General features: G+C 51.4%; 1 long non-coding RNA gene across 1 annotated transcript; it reads right to left on the bottom strand.

Annotated features, from left to right (window-relative positions):
- Positions 1 to 1,494: 1,494 nt before the first annotated feature.
- LOC139701705 (uncharacterized) lies at positions 1,495 to 5,054 on the bottom strand. The gene is made up of 2 exons (XR_011704231.1): positions 4,768 to 5,054; positions 1,495 to 2,196 (listed from the first exon to the last, which is right to left on the bottom strand). It is a non-coding gene; the product is annotated as an uncharacterized lncRNA (long non-coding RNA).
- Positions 5,055 to 13,011: the final 7,957 nt, after the last annotated feature.

Raw genomic sequence — 13,011 nt, 5'->3', positions numbered from 1 at the left:
AATGGACAGGTCTTTGTTCCCATTTTAACAAACAGGACATGGTAGAAAATGACACTACATGACTCCAAGGCTGGGTTAGAAGAAGTGGCACAGATTCTATCTTGTGCTCTCGCTCTCTCTCTCAAGATCACATGCCTTGGATCCCTGAGTTTCTGGGCAGGAAGTCCAGTTCTTTCTTCTGTGTAGGAAGTCCAGCTGCCATGTTGGGAAGCTCATGTGAAGAGGCCACATAAAGACAGAGGCCTGAGGAAGCCCAACGGCTCCAGCCCCCATTTGCTTGAGCCCCCCCAGCCCAGGTGCCTGAGATGTGAGAAGAGTCCAACTTTAGCCAAGTCTGACCCTGAGTCAGAACAGCCCAGCTCACACACTGAAATCATGAATGGAGAGAAATGGTGATTGTTTTGAAGCTTCTAAGCTTTGTTAGAGGGGTGTTGGTATTCCGCTATAGATAACCTCTTCAAGCAACATCTTATTTGTCTAAAAATAGGGCTAACAATCAGCTTTCCATCAGATGGTAAATGAGGAAGGAGTAAATGAGTTGAAGTTTGTAAAGTACTAAGCTCAGGGTGTGGGACATAAACACGTCTTTGTGGAGTTTCTCAGAGGCTGTTTTCCTGAATGATAACTGTGAATCAAACAAAAATGACATTTAATTTACATACACTCTATTTTAGAAGTAACCTACTGTGTGTTTGACAGTGACTTTTTGTTGAATACAGTGATTTTTAATTCCTCAGAGAAAATTCCAGGTGTAGCTCTCCAGGGCAGTGTTTTCCTACTTCTTTTTACAGTGGGATTAAGTGTCCTTGTATCTGTAAAGAGAAAAGAGAAGGATCAACTCTGAAGTTGATCTATCCTGGGTTTGAAATCGAGCCCCTCCGTGTCCTGATTGTGTGGCAATGAACTGCTGTTCCTGCCAACTTCCTTATCTGTGAAATGGGTTCAACACCGAGGCTTCAGTGCAAAAAGCAAACATCACGTTCTCCCTGCAGCACCTGGCACATAGTAGGTGCTGATGAGCTGTTAGTGTGCTGCGACGGGGACAGAATTCCTAGAAGTGATAGGGAGCAGAGTTAGTAGATCACAAGGATATGGACTATTTGTGGTTCCATGAAAATGAAATTCAAAAACAGGCAAAATTAACTGATGGTGAGAGAAATTCATAAGGGTGGTTGCCTCAAGGGGGATGGATAATGCCTGGGAAGGGGCACCAGGGAACCTTCTGGAGTATTTGAAGGTGAGACATAGGTACAGAAAAGTTTATGAAGCCAAATCATCAAGATCAGTGTGCGTCACTGTGTATATTACTTCCCTAAAAACGTTGAAAACATGGTAGTGTGTGCTCCCTTCACTCAGGAGTGATCTTTAGGAATTCAGGCCCTCTGTTCCCCACACCCCTAGAGCAGCCAGAGTAACTAAGTAACAGCACCTTTTTTTTTTTTTTTTTTTTGTAACGGGGATTGAACCCAAGGCACTTAACCACTGAGACACACACACCCTCAACTCTTTTTATTTTTTAGACAAGATCTCACTAAGTTGCTTAGAGCCTCACTAAGTTGCTGAGGCTGGACTTGGACTTGGGATCCTCCTGCCTCAGCCCCCTAAACTGTTGGGATTACAGGTGTGTGCCCTGGTGCCCGGCCTGGGTAACCATATCTGTCTGCTTGCATGAGCCGCCTTTCATCATCAGGCATGGTCTGGGCTGAGTCCCAGCATGGGTGCCATGTTCACCCTCTGCTCCTGAGAGGGCAGAGGGGCAGGGCGGTGGGCACTGGGCACTGGTGAATGCGTGTGGGATCTAACCCACCACACTCAAAGACCCAAGGCTGCTGGGGGTCGTGGCGTGTTTGAAATGAGGGAGCAACAGAAGGATATCCTTAGCAGGATGGGCCTGGTTCCTGGAAGGAGAGCAGGAGGGACAGGCACAGAGAGTCTGGGCTGGGCAGAAATCAAGACCTTGATCTGCTCACAACCCTGCTCTTTGGGTCCCGGAGCCATGACGTCCTTCAGAGTTTCCATTCTCTGAACTGCAGCTGTTGGTTACGTGTTTCATTCAAAGTGCTTCGCAGGAAGCAGCAGGCTCCACATTCCAGAGTTTTTAGTCATTTTTTCTTTCAGAGCTTTGGGGCTGGGATTAGGACGTTCTTCAAACCACACTGTCCTCGGCTGGGCTCCCAAGAGGAAGTGGGTGGATCCCTGGGGGAAGAGAACACAGGCCTAAATTCAGGGATGGAATGAATAAAGATCAAGGCCAGCACAAGTAAACCCCTGGAGATCAGCTGAGTGAGGCCAGGTATGGAGAGCATGTGGGGTGGCGGCTCTTGCCCACCCCGGCCACAACCTAGGGAACACAGAGTGTCTGGTGTGTGTGTGTGTGTGTGTGAGAGAGAGATATGTGGTGTAGGTCAGAGTAGAGCCAGTGGCAGCATTTCCTCCCCATGGACCCACTTACCCAGGCTCCCTTTGGTCACTGTCCTCTGGCTGAGGCAGAGAGGGACCTGGGGCTTCACATGATGAAAGGGCCACGGTGACATACGCTCAAGTTGGGGCACTTCAGCAAATGGACCACACAGATACATGAACTTAGAGAAACCACACCAAATGTTTGTTAGAGTGCCTGCTACAGTCCTGGCACGAGGCTGGGTGTTGGGAACACAGCAGGGGACCAGGCAGACTCCATCTGCTCTGTCACCATAGGCCTGGGAAATGTGGCTTGTCAGGTGCTCACTGGGGTAAGGGGACAGAGAGCAGGTTAAGGCAGTGGGAGCTGGTAGAGGTGACTCCAGTGGGCAGGAAGGGAGCAGGAGAGTGTTGCTGGTGGCACAGGGCACGTAGATGGCACAGTACAAAAGTACAGAGGAGGGTCAGGGCCCAGGCAAGAACCTGGGTGAGATGAGGTGGCTGAAGCTCTGGAAGGGAGACGTAATGGACAGGAGCAAAGTCCCAGGGGTCCTGAGGCAGGGCTGCCTTCTCAGGTGATGAAAAGCCCAGGGGCAGACGAGAGAAGAGGGGGAGACAAAGGAGTCAGGGGTGAAAGCCACCCAACTCAGTGCCACCCTCTCCTCTGAGCAACTGGGGCAAGAGGAGGAAAGTCCATGATAAGAATCCAAACACAGCCTGGAGGGTAGTGCTCGCCTGTAATCCTGGTGGCTGGGGAGGCTGAGGCGGGAGGATCATGAGTTCAAAGTCAGCCTCAGCAATGGCAAGTCACTAAGCAACTCAATGAGACCCTGTCTCTAAATAAAATACAGAATAGGGCTGGGGATGTGGCTCAGTGGTCGAGTGCCCCTGAGTTCAATCCCCAGTATCCACCCCCCACTCCAAAAAAAGCACCCAAATCCAGCACTTTAAAGATGACAAGTGGTTTTGTTCTCAGTAGCAGGCAGAAGTTTTACTGTGGCTCCTAAGATTCCACATTCTGATCCTTGAATAGAATGAGGTGGCAAGCCCATGGCTCTGTACCATTATGTGGCCAAAGGGATTTCAAAGACATAATTAACAGACTATGAATTAGGTGAGTGAGCTTATCAAGAGAGAGATTGCCTGGTAGGTGGCCTGAAATTCGTCCCAGAAGCCTCATAGAGACAGAGGGTTTTCTCTGGCTAGTGGCATGACATGCATGACAAGAAGTCATTGGTTTCAAACGTGTGTGTGGGGGGACTCAAGGTACCTTGAAGATGGTACTTGAAGATGGAGGGACCATATGAAGAGGATCTGAGAGAGAGGAATTCTGCTATAACCTGAGTGTGCTTGGGAGCAGATTCTTTCCCAGAGCTTCTAGATATTCACTTCTTGATTTTTGGCCTTGTGAGACCCTCCTCAGTGGGAATCCAGCTGAGCCCACCTGAACTTCTGACCTGTAAAGCTGTGAAATAATCAACGGGTGTTGGTTTAAGCAGATAACTTTGTGACAATTTGTTCAGCAATAGTAGAAAATGAATATATTCCTGCTTTATCACTGCACCTGAGAAGGACTGTGGGAAAGTCCAGTGACCCTCTCTGTGCAGGTTGGAATCCGAGAGGTGAGGTGTCTGTCCCTGTCTGCAGGTATCCAGCTGGGACTCAGGCCAGACCCCGCTGGTTTTAGGGCTCTTTGTATCACTTCTACCCGAACAGCCACAGATGAAGTCTAGACGCTTGGCTTTGGCCAAGGGTGTCTTGTCTTCCCCCTCACCCAGCGGGGGGGGGGGGGGTCTGCCTCTCCCACTTCCCTTTTTAAGATCCCCCTCAGCTGCTCCCACCCCACAGCCAGCAGGGTGCAAAGCTGCCGGAGCCCTGCCACCTCCCTGGGGAAGAGCAGCACTCTGAGCAGAAACAAGAGAAGGGCAGTGACCTCAGCCTCCCCCTTCCTCTCCAATGACAAGTCTGGGCTCTGTTAAGGCAAGAGACCGGAACTGGGATCCAAGAAGCAGTAAAGTTCACCCCCCTGGCCCCCCGCCCAGCCACAGCACACAGCATTCTCTGGCTAGTGGGGATGGGGAGGTTTAAAGCCGTACACTTGATTCCTCAGCAATTTGTTGGGTACATAGTCAGGTATCTCCGGGGAGTCCAGAAATGTCTGCAAGGAGGAAGGTTATGTTTCTGCTTCATTGATTACAAAGCCCCAAATGAAGGTTTTGTCATTCCCACATCAGGCTTTTTATAAAAATCTCTAATTCTTCCCAGATGGTGACTAGTTCTCTCTCTCTCCAGTCTCTGGGAGGGTAGGGCTTCAGCGAGCAGGAGAGTTTGTGTTGCCAGACCCAGGACCTCAGCTCTGTCACTTACCTGGAGGAGAGATGTTGTGGGGGTGGGGGGCAACCTTCCCAAGGCTCAGTCTCTGCAGATAGCATCTAAGCTGTACGAGGCTGCAAATGTGCACCCGCTACGCAGGCAAGAAGGAGGCAATCGAAATTGCTGTCCTTATCTGTCTGACTTACAACACAGGATCTACCCTGGAAATATTTTTTGACAAGTAGAAAATAATTTTCATTCTCATGACAGGGAGGCCCGGTCAGCGGCAGTGAAAGTCTTCAGTCAGCAAAGTTTGCTTTCGTGCTCTTCTTCCCAAAGCCACTTCCTTTATCTGTAGCCTGGCTCCTTCTTACCGGCCCCTCTGGCTAGATCCCAGGGCCCCGGGGGTGGGTATGGGGAGAACCCTCTGGAAGAATCTTGTAGCTCAGCATCCATGAGAGAGGGTCACTCCTGGGCTGACTGGCGGAACCCCAGGCAGACAGGCCAGTGCTGGTGTCTCTTCCCAGGTCATCCAGGTCCCTCCAGGTGTCTGTCTGGAGGACTCTGGGCAGCACTGTGCGGGCTTGGCTCCTGCCTGGGTCCCTCTTGACCGTCTGTCTGCAGTTTGGCAGGTTTAATCTAAGTGTTCTCACATGCAGCCTTTTCCTGTCAAAGACCCTTTGGAGGAAAAATCTGCTCCATTTAAACTTTTCAGAATTCCCAAGGTGAAGTTTATGTGGGGCTAGGCAAAGCCTGGCGACAGAGTTTGGGGTTGTGTGTAGGCCACGGAATTTTCATGTGCTGGAGAGATGAAGGTCGATAGGCGCTTTGGGTCTAGGTCCAGGACTGTTGGCCCAATGTGACAGAGATGAAGGCCTGGGGTGATCATGGCTGCATTTTTTCTCTGTTACCTGTGCAGGGTGGGGGAAGGATTCTGGGAAGGAGAGTGTTTAAGGGACAACTGCAAGTCCCTGGGATGTTGGGAGCAGAGCTGCATCTTCTCCGGGGCTCCCCTCCAGGGTAGAGGTGAAGGAAGTGCTGCTGGGCGTCCATGAAGTGGGGCTCTCTGTCTTGGCTGTGACTTTGAGGCCAGGGCCAGCGCTGCCCTCAGCTGCCTCCCCCTCCTCCCCTGGGCTCTGGGCTCAAAGCTGAGCCAAGCAGAAAACAGACAGCCTCTCTCTGCCTCTCTGTTCCCACCCCCATCCTGCCGGAGTCTGGTTTTCATCACCCATTAATCACTGACGCTTCCCACAGCCTGTGTCTGTCTATCCACACTCACCAGCCCCTGGGGCCCTGGGGGACGGATAGACAGACAGGCAGATGGTCTCTGACTTGGGGAAATTTCGGGTCACACTGGGGACTGCTCCCTACTCCAAGGCAGGGGGAAACGCACGCTTCCTGGGCTTGTTAGGGGTCACCCCACCCCCAACCTGGCCTGAAGCTGCCAGCACGGCCCACCTCACCCTGGCAGCAGGCGACAGGGACCTTTAGCTGTCCTGTTCGCCAGGAAGGAAATGGGTTGGAGGGCTGAGGAATTCTAATTAAGCTTCCCCAGCTGGCAGGCCGGCTGGCGGGTGAGAGCTGGCACCTCCACCCTGCTAGAGTTGGTGCCAGCCCTGTCCGGCCTGGCCTGCTCGATGCCCACCTGCCGCTGTGGGAACCCTGTTCTTGGGCACAGCCCCCTGAAGATTCCCAGGCGCTGGGGTTTTCCTCTCGGCTCCTGTCCCATCTCCTGTTCTCCATCATGACTTCTCTGAAGGAGACTGTGTCTCCATCTAGAACCGATCTGGTTTTGCCCTGGCCCATCGTCAGCTTTGAGCTATTTCTCTGGGCCTCAGTTTCCTGGCTGTAAAGTGGGATGATGATTCTAGTTCAACTACATGTCTTAGGGTTTCCCTCTTCCTCCTACTAATTAGAATAACTACCATTTTTTGGGTATCTGCTGGGTATGAAATATGATATGCAATTGTTTGGAAAGAGTACAAGGTGCTCTGGGAAGGGTGTCCAGGATCATCGTCACTGATTATTTCAGGACCATAGCATCACTGCATTTGATGGCAGAATTTGCCTTCTGGACCTATGGTATACACCAGACCCTATTCTCTGCAGGCACCAGAACCTCCCTGGCCTGGGTCTCTTCTGCCTCCCAATAGGATTTATATTTTAAAATTGGAGAGAATATGCTGGAGAGTGATATTGGCCAAATTATGTTGTTATATTGCATGCATGCACAAATATGTAACAATTTCCATCAAAATATACAATTATAATGCAAATAAAAATGTGGAAATAAATAAAAATAGGAGAGGATAGAGAGCAATGCTGTCCCCGAGGCACGAGTTCTAAGGCTGGATTGACAGGCACTGTCGGAGTTGAGTGGGGGAGATTCTAAGACAGAGGAGGGGCTTAGCTTCGATCGTTTCCATCTTTGCGTGGAGGGGAAACTCCTATCACTTCATTGGAACTTTCCCTTCCCAACTCTGGACTTGGCCTCCTCTCCCAGTGTCTCCCCTGTGAGCTGGGTGTATAGGACCATTGTGGCCCGGGAAGGGAAGCAGGGAGGGGCAGTTAAGAAGGACATTTTGGAGTCTGACAAATTTGGATTTGAATCCCAGCTCTACCATTTGCAGGTTGGGTGACTTTGGCCAGTTTTATGATCCATAAAATGAGGATCATATCAGCACTGCCTATGGTGGGATTGTTGAGGACGGAGTGATATATGGTTAAAGGATTCCCTATACTTGGTGGTTCGCAGCTGTGGGGAATCCCTAGGTCTCCTGGTTACCATGACCCATTGCCCACTTAGGGGACACAGGCTAAAGCACAGGGCTGGGGTGTGAGTGATAGTCACAGCAGAGTTGGGACAGAGTTTGAAAACCCAGCATTGATGCCAGGGTAGTCTTTCCTCCCTGGTCCAGTGCTCCCCATTTCCCCAGAGTTGTGTCCCCAGAACCTGGGAGGCCCCAGCTTGGTTACACTCCAGCTCTTCCTCAGGGCAGGCCTCTGTCCCCACAGCTTCCCCTCAGCTAGTCTGCCTTGGTGGTAGAAGCAGCTTCACAGAGGATGAGAAGATGACATTGATCCCCCAATGGTTTCCACCGGCGCCAGGATGCCGTGTGGCAGCCAGCTCCCAGCCTCTGCCACGCAAGATTGCATGATCCTCAGCAGACCACGAGCCCCTTCCGAGAGAGCAGAGAACCAAAATTCTGAAGTCCTAGGACTCCTTCCCACAAATCCAGCATACACATCTGCATGTCATTGCAGAGTGGTTTGCATACACTTGCATCCATCCAAGGCCACATCCACCCCTCCCCACACTCTGTTTCTACTAAAACGAAATATTCAAGTTGTAGTATTGAAGTCCCCAAAGCCAATGCCATTCATTTCCAATGTGTTTTGAGGACCTGATGTCTTACCAATCTGCATCAGGGGCTTTCAGGGAGGTGGAGGATGAGGAAAATAGAGTCCTTGCTCTTAGGGAACTCTCAGCCTAGCCTGGGAGAGATGTTTGTGGGTGAGATCTAGGGAAAGGCATCAGAGGGTAGACTCATGAGTGCAGTAGTTGCACATGTGGGGTGCTGGTGTCTGGGTGGCATCTCAGAGTGGGCTGTGAGCTCCAGGGTCTCTGACACAAGGCTGGCATGTACTGGCCACAGTGTTGGAGAAGAGGTCTGTGCCATCAACCCCCTGGGTCTCAGGGTCTCTCTGTGGAGCAGGCTCTCATGATGTTGTCTTCTCCTGTACTCCTGGTCTGCTCTCAGTCTCCACAGATCGGGCCACGTGGGGGCCATAGCCCCAAAGCAGCCTTTGTGAGGTGGTTGCCATACTTAATTCAGTGTTGCCACCTCCATCCAGATGACACAGATGAGAAATTGAAGGTAGAGAGGTTGGTAACATGTTCAGGAGTCCACACAGGAAGGGAAGGAGCTGGAGTCTGAGCAGAGGCAGCCTGGCTCCTTGGCTGTGCCCTTGACCACTGCACTCCATAGACTGCTACGGAAGGTTCAGGGCAGGAGCTGACAGTCCGAGGTGCCAGGGTCAGCTCTGGAGACCACTGCCTGTGTTCAGGACCTGGCTCAACCTATCATCAGCTGTGCAACCCCACGGAAGCTACCTGCTTTCCCAAGGGAGGTTTTCTCACCTGTGGAATGAGCATGAGAAGGGCACCTACGTTGGAGAAATCTGAGTCACCGGCACCACAGTAAATGTGCAGTACGTGTCTGTGCTGGGTGGGGATGAGGGAGGAGGTATGAGAATGGCTCGCTGAGGGCACGTAAGGAGATCAGCCTGGCTGGAGCACTGCCTGTGCAGCGAAGGGAAGGAGGCCAAGGCTGGGCCTGGGGCAAAGGACCCCCAGTGATTGGCATTGCCCCCAAGTGTCCCCCATCATTCAGAGAGGAAGATGTGATAGATGTGTCCAGAGCAACCTACAGTTTAGCAGCTACTCTTTAGTGGACATGTCACTAATACAGATACTGGGAAGCTGGCAGCTCTGTCCCTCAAAGGACCCCAAGATTGGGGGGTGTGCCATTCCCTTCAACTCTTCACTCTCCAAGTGCCACCAGCTACCCATGACCAGCCTACAGGGACCACAGCTTGACAGGATTTGGAGTTGCCTTATATGGCCCTAAAAGCAATGTCTTAAGGTTAGCTTTCACCTTCTCTTGATTCCATTAACAAACAAAAAACAACTCAAGGACTGGCTGTGGAACTGAGTGGTAGAGTGCTTGCCTAGAATGCTTAAGGCCCTGGGTTCACTTCCCAGTACTGGAAAAATAAAAAGTATCCAAGAATGCTGGGGACTTAGTCCTCCACATCCTTGTGGAAAGGTAATCAGACTCCATTGCCAAGACAGGAGGATCTAGGGGCAGCAGGAAGATGGGGGTGACCATGTATGAGGGGCAAGGGTACAGAACAGGGGCAACCCCAGAGAACCCCATTGTAAGGGAACACAGTATGCAGGATACACACACCTAGATGTGCATTCTTGCCCATTCACAGGCTCACAGATCATCTTCAAGAGGTCCAGAGAGTGGCTTACCAGCATGACATTCTCGAATGAGAGATTCCATCCAGAAGTTCAGTTTGAAACAAGGCTCTTTTTTATTTAAGCACACTTGGGCAGATGGAGTTTGCCTATTAACTGGAGCTAAAAGAGAGGCTTGAGGCCCAGGCCCTTCTTGGCCCCACAGCTATGGGCAGGGAAGAAGGTTGGGCACAGATAAAGAACACTGAAATCTGCCTCCACCTTGGGTCCCAAACCCAAGGCGTGAGCATAGTGCAGAAGACCCACTGAAGAGAATTGATCTGGTTCAGGGGGGCAGCTAGAGGGTCAGGTCCCTGCTCTGTCTTATCTGGTCAAGTCACTTATTCTCTCAAAGGAGAACACCTTTCCTTTCCTACTACGGGCTTGCTCTTGTTCCCTGGCCTTCTTTCCTTGAACCCCTCTAAAGTTTGTCCTCAGAACTCCTCCCGTCTACATGGGTTAGATCCTTTGTGATTTGTCTCTCACCAGTATAATTTACAAGCAATGGCGTTCACAGAGCTTAAGTGCACAGCTGGACGGATCATCCCTGATGTGTCTACCCTGGGTAACCAGAGATCAAAGCTTCGAACATTTCGAACTCTGCCTGTGCTCGTCTCCAGTAAATACCACCCCTGAAGGTCACTGCTGGTCTGACTTTTATCACCATAGATCCACGGCCTTCATACAAATGGTATCATATGGTCTTTTTTTTATCTGGATCATTTTACTCACCATGGGGCCTGGGAGAGTCACCCACGCTGTTGTGTGTGGCTGATGCTTTTTGTGGTGTTTTTGTCACTGTGTCGTGTTCCAGTATAAGAGCATATATGGTTATTTAACCACTGTCCTGAGCACTTGGGTACTTGGCTTGTGGCAGTTTGAGGTACTATGACTAAAGTATTCTCGTTTAACCTATTCACAGACCCTGCATTATTTTCTCTTTGAGTATGTAGGAGTGGAATTGCTGGGCCACTTGGAATTTTAAGAGGTCACAGTCCTTCCTTCTCCCTGGCTAGGTTCTGGGACACCATGTTAGTGAACAAGTAGTCCCTCCTTTCAGTGTCCCCTAACCAGGTGTAGCTTCTTGGGAGGGTCAGGCAGCTTGTGCATACTGCTGACGGCCAGGAGCTGAGGAGCTGGGTAAGGAGCTGGGTGACGTGTCCTGAAGAGCCTGCATCTTTAAGGAGCCACTCGATGAAGCCTGAGGTGATACTGAGGGAGATGAGGGCTCTTTTCCTTTTTTTTTTTTTTTTTCAGGGGCTGGAATGAAGATCAGAAGAGGTCAGAAGAGGCCGGAGCCTAGGGCATAGAGTCAGGAAGGATGCCATTGCCCAACAGGCTGGAGGCAGCTGAAGCTCCAGGATTAATGACCTGTCCAAAGTCAGGTGGCCAGTATGTGGCCAGTGGTGATGTCAACTCAAGTGAGTCTCCTGCCATCCCAGAGTCCTTCCAACCACAACAGGCTGCTCCCTCTGTGGCAGAGGCACTTAGGGACATCCAGGGACCTGCTGAGTGCTCTGCCCTCAGATCAGCTGCTAGGCAACTCCCACCTGGGCTCTTCTCCCCTCTTGGTCACCAGCCCTGCCTCTGGCCCAGTCCCCTCCCAGGGAGACATTCACAGGCCTTGGATAGGCTGAGTCATGGCCATGAGCTAGAGGAGGGAGAGAGAGAGAGAGAGAGAGAGAGAGAGAGAGAGAGAGAGAGAGAGAGAGGCAGAGCCTGGGGGCTGGTATTGCCCAAGACCCCATGCCAGGACCTGCCTGCAACCCAGCCATGGGTGAGCAGAGCAGCCCCCAGAGAACATTCCTGGAAAACAGTCTGCCCTTACCAACCCCCTCAGGCATTACTGGCCAGACCAGCACACTCAGTCTGAGGCTGGCAAAGCCTGAGATGGTGAGGCTTTAGCAGGTTAGGAGAAGCTCTGCCTTGGTCTCCCGGGAACTGACAATGAACATCTCCACTGGAAGGTTATGGATGGTAGGTTCTCAACCGATGCCATGTGTGACTCTTGGTATGAAGACTTCAGGCAGTGGAATCAGGGATTCTCTTTGTTGCAGGAAGCGAGAGGGTCTGGGTGTGCTCTGCATGCACGTGTGTGTCTGAGTAATAGTGTCTCCTGTGTGTGAGCACCTATTACTTAGGCATTCCTTCATTTGTTCAGCAAATACTTACTAATTACCTGTTATGCACCACTGGGGATTCCACAGTGAATAAAAGACACTCCTCAGAGGAGCTCATTAGACCCAGATCACATGACTCCACATGATGGGTGTACACCTGGAGGCATGTATCTGCTGGAACGTGTGGCTGCCTCTGTGTGTGTGTATGCGTGTGTCTGTCTGAAAAGGGGTCTGAGCTTCTAAGTAGTGTGTGTGTTTCAGGGTGAGTGTGGAGGGGAGAGAATTACTCATCCACTCAGAATACTATTCAAGAAAGGCCTCTCCCAGAGCAGTTATATTTTCATAAATAAAAATAATCAGATAATGAGTTCATTTCCGATCTCAAGTTTGATGCCAACATTCCAGTGAAATAAGACCCGCGGGCGGGCGGGCTCTCTCTGTGTGGCTTGGATTAGCTGGGGAGAGTGCAGGGGAGGGTGAGACCTGCCACTTGCAGGCTTCAGGGAGTGGGGAGGGGTGGTGACCTACAACCAAAGCAGCAGCGACATGTGCCTGGGGCTGAGATGGCCCTCACCCTACAGGCCTGTGGGGACTCAGCAGATCCCCCAGTGCCAGCACAAGGCCCGCGCTTCCTCCATTTGCTCCTTTGGGACTGGTGACAGGCAGAGTTTGCAGCTTTGTAAATGCAGATGACCGCAGAAGTGGCCCACCATGTTTCTGTGAGTCACTGAAGGCCCATGAATGACCTTTTCCCTGGGTGCCAAGCCAGAGTTCATAAATGCCTGCTGAAAGCATAGAAAAAGGGGTCGAGAAAGAGGTTGTGGTTGGAGACTTGAAGGGAAATGGAGGGAGACCACACCCAGGCCACAGCCCCTGCTCCTTCCTGGATGAACAGACCGGGGGGCCAAGCAGATGCCTGGGTTTGGCATTCACAGCCTTGCACAGTGGCCTCCCCCAACCCATCTCGATTCTCACCCACTTCCCCTCACCTACGTTCCTGCCAGACAGAAGCTCCCCCTACTTTGCCCGCCCTGTCTTTGCTTAGGCTGTCCCCTATGCTCAGAATGCACTTCCCCCAACTCTGCATATCCAAATCCGTCCATTCTTGCAGATCTAAATGCCACCTGCTGCAGGAAGTCTTTCCTAGTTCTG

Source organism: Marmota flaviventris, chromosome 14, assembly GCF_047511675.1.
Source record: "Marmota flaviventris isolate mMarFla1 chromosome 14, mMarFla1.hap1, whole genome shotgun sequence".
In the NCBI taxonomy this organism is placed as follows: domain Eukaryota; kingdom Metazoa; phylum Chordata; class Mammalia; order Rodentia; family Sciuridae; genus Marmota; species Marmota flaviventris.
The sequence above is the reverse complement of the archived record's forward strand: the minus strand, read 5'-3'. Positions and strand labels throughout refer to the sequence as shown.